Here is a 6031-nt window from a genome sequence, read left to right on the forward strand (position 1 = left end):
CTTTTTTTTCCTCTCTTTTTCCCCCCCCCCCTTTTTTTTTTACAGCCCTTTCTTTTTTTTTTTTTATGACAAACTTCGCTTTACGTCTCTGACATTTAAAAGCGGCTCGGATCTTCCCTCCGGGACAGCGGGAAATGGAGATATTTATTGGGGTCGGGGGGAGCTGCGAGATTTACTCCGACAGCGCAGTGCCGATACGGGTCCGTCTGTCTGTCCGTCTGTCCGTCTGTCTGCCTGTCTGTCTGTCTGGCCGTGCCACGGGATGCCACGGGTGGGGATGTCCCTTTACTGGGGGCTCAGGGATGCTGTGATCCCCCTCCCTCCCCCCCTCGCCAGAAGGGCTGTGATGGGAACCCCGGGCTGGTGGGGATCCTCTGGTGGCAGGTATGGGGTTGTGTGTCCCGTGTGGGGACACGTGGCGCTGGGGACGGTGTCTGGGACGTGGGGGCGGGTTTGGGGGCACAGATGCTGCCCCAGAGCTGGGGACACGGTGTAAGGACCAAATTTTGGATGTGGGGACGGGTCTGGGAACACAGGTGCTGCCCCAGAGCTGGGGACGTGGCCTAAGGACTCTGCCTCGGACCTGGGGACATCATCTCAGGGTGGGGACGATGTCTCCCACCAGGAATGGCCCTATAGCCCCATACCCTACAGCCCCATACCCTCATGGTCCCGTAGCCCCGTTGCCCCCGTGTCCTCATCGCCCCATAACCCGCTGCCATCTGAGTGCCCACGCGCAGATGTCGGGGTTGGGGACAGCCCCCATTGCAGCGCTGCGGGGATTTATGGGCACGAAGCTTCCCCCCGCCCCACGCTGTGAACCTGCCACAAAGGGTGAAGGGGGGGGGAATCGATCCCGTGTATTTCTCCCAATATTTTCAGCCTTTCCTTTGTTCTCAGTGAGCAGAGAGCACGGCCCCGCCTGTGGGGTTGGGGTTGTAATATTTTTCCCTTCTCTTTCAGAAATTCCCCATGAAACAGGATTATTATTTTTTGGGGGGGAGAGGAAAAATAATTCCCAACGTGGATATTTGTGTTCTGATCAGGAGTGCCCCCACCCCCAGCCTCCAGGTTTGGCTGTGCTGAGCCCTTCGGGGTTATTCCCATCTGTGCTGGGGCAACGGTTCCCTCCAAGGTGCTCAGGGAGAAGTGAGGACCTCCACCCCACACTGACCCCATTCTGGTCCCAGATCCCATCACCATGATGAGACGGAGAGATGGGGAGGGAGCAGAGAAGGGAGGGGCGGTGGGATGGGGTGGGGTGAGCTGGGGGTGTCATGGGATGGGATGGGAATGGGGACAGTGGGGTTTGGGGCGGGTGATGGGTTGTAGGATGGGTGAGCAGCCATGGGATGAGTTGGTGGGCTGTAGAGTGGGAAAATGGGTGATGGGATGGGATGGATGGGGGCCCATGGGGTAGGACGATGGGTTTGGGGGTGGGTGGTGGGTGGTAGGATGGGGTGGGGTGGTGGGACGTGGCAGGGGGCAATGGGTTAGAGAAGTGGGATGGGATATATGGAGAGCCAGGGGATGGGAGGGGATGATATAGGGAGGGATGAGAGGACAGGTGATGGGGTGGGGTGAATGCAATAGGATGGAGTGGGACGGGATGATGGATCATGGGACGGGAACCCGTGCAGCGGGTCAGGGCATGGGGCTGTGCCATGGGGTGGGACGCAGACACCCGGAGGGGCCCTATGGGGCAGCAGCACCGCCGGGTCCCTGCCCCACAGCCCGGGCGGTGTGTGGGGTGGAAACTCCATCGCGTCCCATTTTTGGGGCAACTGCTCCACCCTCCGGACTCGCACAGGAACGCAGCGACGTGGCCGCCCCTCCCGGGAGACCCGGAGCCCCGCAGGGTCCGCCCGACCCTTCCCAAAATCCCCCCGCCCCCGGTTCAGCCCCTAGGGCTGTGGATCCTCTGATGGCTGATAAGGGCTGTGCTCGCCATGTTCTACAGAACGCGTCGGTTCTTTGCCCAGTTCCCTCCAAATTCAGCCCAATTTGGTAAACACCGCATTTTTTTTCTCTCCACCTCCTGGAATTCGTTTGAGAAAAGCCATAAAATTATGGGGGAAAAGCAGAAGTTCGTGTCAGGGCCACGTGCTGCCCCAGCTCCATCCATCGTCCCCCACACGTGTTCCCAATGGAGGATCCCGAAGCCAGGGCTGAGGCTTTGCCCCCCATAGGGCAGCATTTTGGGGCCCCCACTGAACCCAAAGGTGCTCCCATTGAGCTGAGAAACGGGATTCATTCCATCACAGAAGTTTGGGAAGGAAACGCCAATCCCACTGCAAAATGGATGCTGAAAAGAGACAGAAATCCATGAAAACAATCCAAAGTGTCATTTTTATCCCCATAAAAACCCATTAAATCAGCACTGGGGCAGTGCACGGGGGACAAATCCCACCCCCATCTCTGTCCTGGGGTGACCTGCAGCCTCTAACCCAACCCCACCCTAATCCTAATCCCTGCCCAAACCCAACTCAGCCCAACCCAACCCCAACCCCAACCCAACCCAATCCAACCCAACCCCAACTCTAACCCCAATCCCAACCCTAACCCTAAACCCCCATCTATTCCCCCCATTGTCCCACCCAGAGGTGACACTCAGGTGTGGGTTTGGGGCGGTGAAGCTGCTTTGGGGTCAGGGGTTTTATTCGGGGCTGGAAGGGTTCCCCAAAACCCCAGCGACATCAGAGCGGAGGTGTTGGATAACACCGGGCTCTGCAGCTGTAACAGCAGCAAACGTCGGGATTTGGGGGCAATATGGGGGGGTCATAAAGACGACACGAGCAGCGCCGCAAAATGGCTGGGGAGACCCATTTTGGGTGAAAAACAGGCAAAAGGAGGTGTGTGTAGGGCTGTCCCAGCTTTTCCCATGGAAAGAGGTGCACGGAGGAGCCAGGGGTGACCCCATTGGGGCGAGGATGTCACCACTCAGCGCAGGGGACCCCCGCATCCCCCCCCCCGTCCCCGATCCCTTTGGGGCCCATTGGGGACCTCTTTCCATCCCAGCGATCCCACCTCGGCCGCGTCTACCTTGCAAGTACAGAGCAGCCGAGGGACGGTTTCCATGGCAACCCGCAAAAAAAAAATTACATCTGCATTTCTCCATTTGGGGTTAAGGCCGCAATTTGTATGCAGGCGGGCGCGCGGCGCCTGAAATCCAGGCGGAAAATCCAACAGGAGGAGGCAGGAGGGATTGTGGGGGAGCAGGGAGCGCCGCGCCGCCCCACACTTGTAGGGCTGCCCCCCAGCGAGAACGGGATGGGGACGGGGGGATGGGATGGGGACGGGGACAAGGGGACAGGGAGGTGCGAGGGGAGGGATGGGAGAGGAGGGGGAGAGATGCACAAAGAGGTGCCCGAGGAGAGAGGAGTCCTTCCCATCCGTCCATCCTTCCCATCCATCCGTCCTTTCCATCCGTCTGTCCTTCCCATCCATCCATCCTTCCCATCCATCCTTCCTTCGTGTCCATCTGTCCTTCCCTTCTGTCTGTCCTTAACCGTGTGACCTTCCCATCCACTTGTCCTTCCCACCTGTCTGTCCTTCCCATCCATCCATCCATCCTTCCCCTCCCTCTTTATCCACGTGTCCTTCCCATCCGTCTGTCCTTATCCGTGTGACCTTCCCAACTGTTTGTCCTTCCTACCTGTCTGTCCTTCTCATCTGTCTGTCCTTTCAGTCTGTCTTTCCTGTCTATCTGCCCGTCCTTCCTTCCCATCCGTCCTTCCCCACGCACCCTTCCTCCCTACCCATCCTTTTTCTCCACCCCTCCTTTCCTTCTGTCCTTTCCGTCTGTCCTTTCCCTCCATCTGTCCTTCCCCACACACTGCATTCCACGTCTCCCCCCTTTCCATCCCTCCTGACCTCTGTCCTTTCTGTTTGTCCTTCCTGTCCATCCGTCTGTCCTTCCCATCTCTTCTCCCCATCTACGTATCCTTTCTATCCCTCTATTCTTTTTCTTTCTGTCCGTCTGTCCTTTCTCTCCATCCATCCTCTCCATCCTTCCACCCTACCTGTCTGTCTGTCCTTCCTACCCAAGTATCCATCTTTTCTTTCCATGTGTCCTTCCTCTCCATCCGTCCTTCTTATCCTTCTGTCCCTCCTATCAATTTATCCCTATTGTCCATCTGTCCTTCCCGTCCATTTCTCCTTCCCATCTGCCCATTCTCTCTCCCCATCCTTTCCACTCCCCCCCTCTATTCTGGGCATCTGGGACCAGTGGGGCTGAGCCTCTCCGTCCTCTCGTCCCTGTCCCATTTCTTTACCCCCTTCTCCCACCCCCATTTCCCCGTCCCCTTCTCCCCCTCCCCACCCTCTCATCCTCACCCCAGCTCCACCATGGGGAAGGTCGCAGACACCCTGCAGCCGAGACCTCTGCTCACCCCATTCTCCCCCACCGATGCCACGATGGGAACCCACCCCCCCAAGTCAACACAGGTGACACCGCGGACCCCGGGTTGACGCCGCCGGGTGACACCGCGCTGCCACGTCCCAGCGCTGGCAGCGGCCCCGCGTGCACGGCCGTGATTTACGGGCTCCTGGCAGCCCCCCGCCCGCCGCCAGCCTTTGTCTGAGCGCAGCGCTGCGGTCCTTTGTCCTCACGGTGCTTTGTCACCGCCGCGATTTCCCTCTTCCTGGATTTGGGGACGTGGCGGGGACAGCGCCGGGCGTGGGGTGGTGGCGGCGTGGTTGGAAGGCGTTGGGATGTCAGCGGGACACAGCCCCGACACCACGGTGAGGGGCACCCCCACCCCCGGGCCTCCATCCCCCCCATGGGATCCATCGGGGACAGGATCCGCTTGGGATGGGTTCCCTTGGGGATGGGGTCCATTGGGAAGGGGATCCGTTGGGAATGGGATCCATTTGGGGTAGGATCCATTGGGAATGGGGTCGACTGGGGATGGGATCCATTTGGGGTAGGATCCATCGGGGGTGGGATCCACTTGGGATGGGGTCCATTTAGGATGGGGTCCATTGGGGATGGGATCCATCGGGGTGGGTTCTGTTCAGGATGGGATCCATTGGATGGATCGGAGCAGGATCCATTCATGTTGGAACCCCCTGAAACACAGAGCAGCAGAAATTCTGGTGGTACCCCATACCCGTACCCCAGGGGTACGCACATGGCTTTGCCCTCCGAGGCCCCAAATTTGGCATTTTTTCACCCAAACCATGTGCTGCACACTTTTATCCCCATAAGTGCCCCAAAGCTGCCACAGACGGAGACCAACAAAAGCATTGCCCCAAATCCCCTCACAGGCATTACCCCTGCGGTGCAGTCCTCCATTTTTCCCCCAAAATGCCATTTTTCCCCCCAAAACCCACATCCTCCTGCAGCATTCTGAGGCAGATACTGGGACAGAACCCCAGAGGAAGGCGGTGAATGCAAACCTCCCCCGGCGCTAATCAGCCTTGCAATTATCCCGGCTAATGAAGCGGCGCTGGGAGGTCTCATTTCTCCCAGATTGGTGGTTACTGGTGGTTACTGGTGGTTTCTGGTGGTTACTGGTGGTTACTGGTGGTTACTGGTGGTTACTGGTGGTTGCTGGTGGTTACTGGTGGTTGCTGGCGGGTGGTGGTCTTCACGCTGCCCTATTTCTATAGCTCTGATCAGGGATTGAATGACAAAAGAGCGATTTTTCCCTCAATCTTTCCAGGTGGAATTTTTTCTCTGCCCATTTTTGGGGGGCTGGAAGTACAGAAAAGGCTCGTTTTGGGCTTAAAAAGCCCCAAATTTGGCTATTTTCAGCCTCAAAGTGGAAAACATTCCGGAATGCCGACAGGTCCGATCCCAACGCTATTCCTATAGCAGAAGGGACAACGTCGCACCCCGAAACCTTTGGGGTCCTTTTGGGTTTTGGGGTGATGATGAACACAAACAGCTCTGCATCGCCAAAGACCCAAAATCCCCCGATCTGCCCCCAAAAGGCGTTCGCTGTGTGGTGATGGAGGGGGGGGGCAGAGCTCAGCGCTGTCCTCCGATCCATCATCTTTATTTCCTGCTGTAACCGACACATTGCGC

Source organism: Numida meleagris, unplaced genomic scaffold (genome assembly GCF_002078875.1).
Source record: "Numida meleagris isolate 19003 breed g44 Domestic line unplaced genomic scaffold, NumMel1.0 unplaced_Scaffold244, whole genome shotgun sequence".
NCBI classification, from domain to species: Eukaryota; Metazoa; Chordata; class Aves; order Galliformes; family Numididae; genus Numida; species Numida meleagris.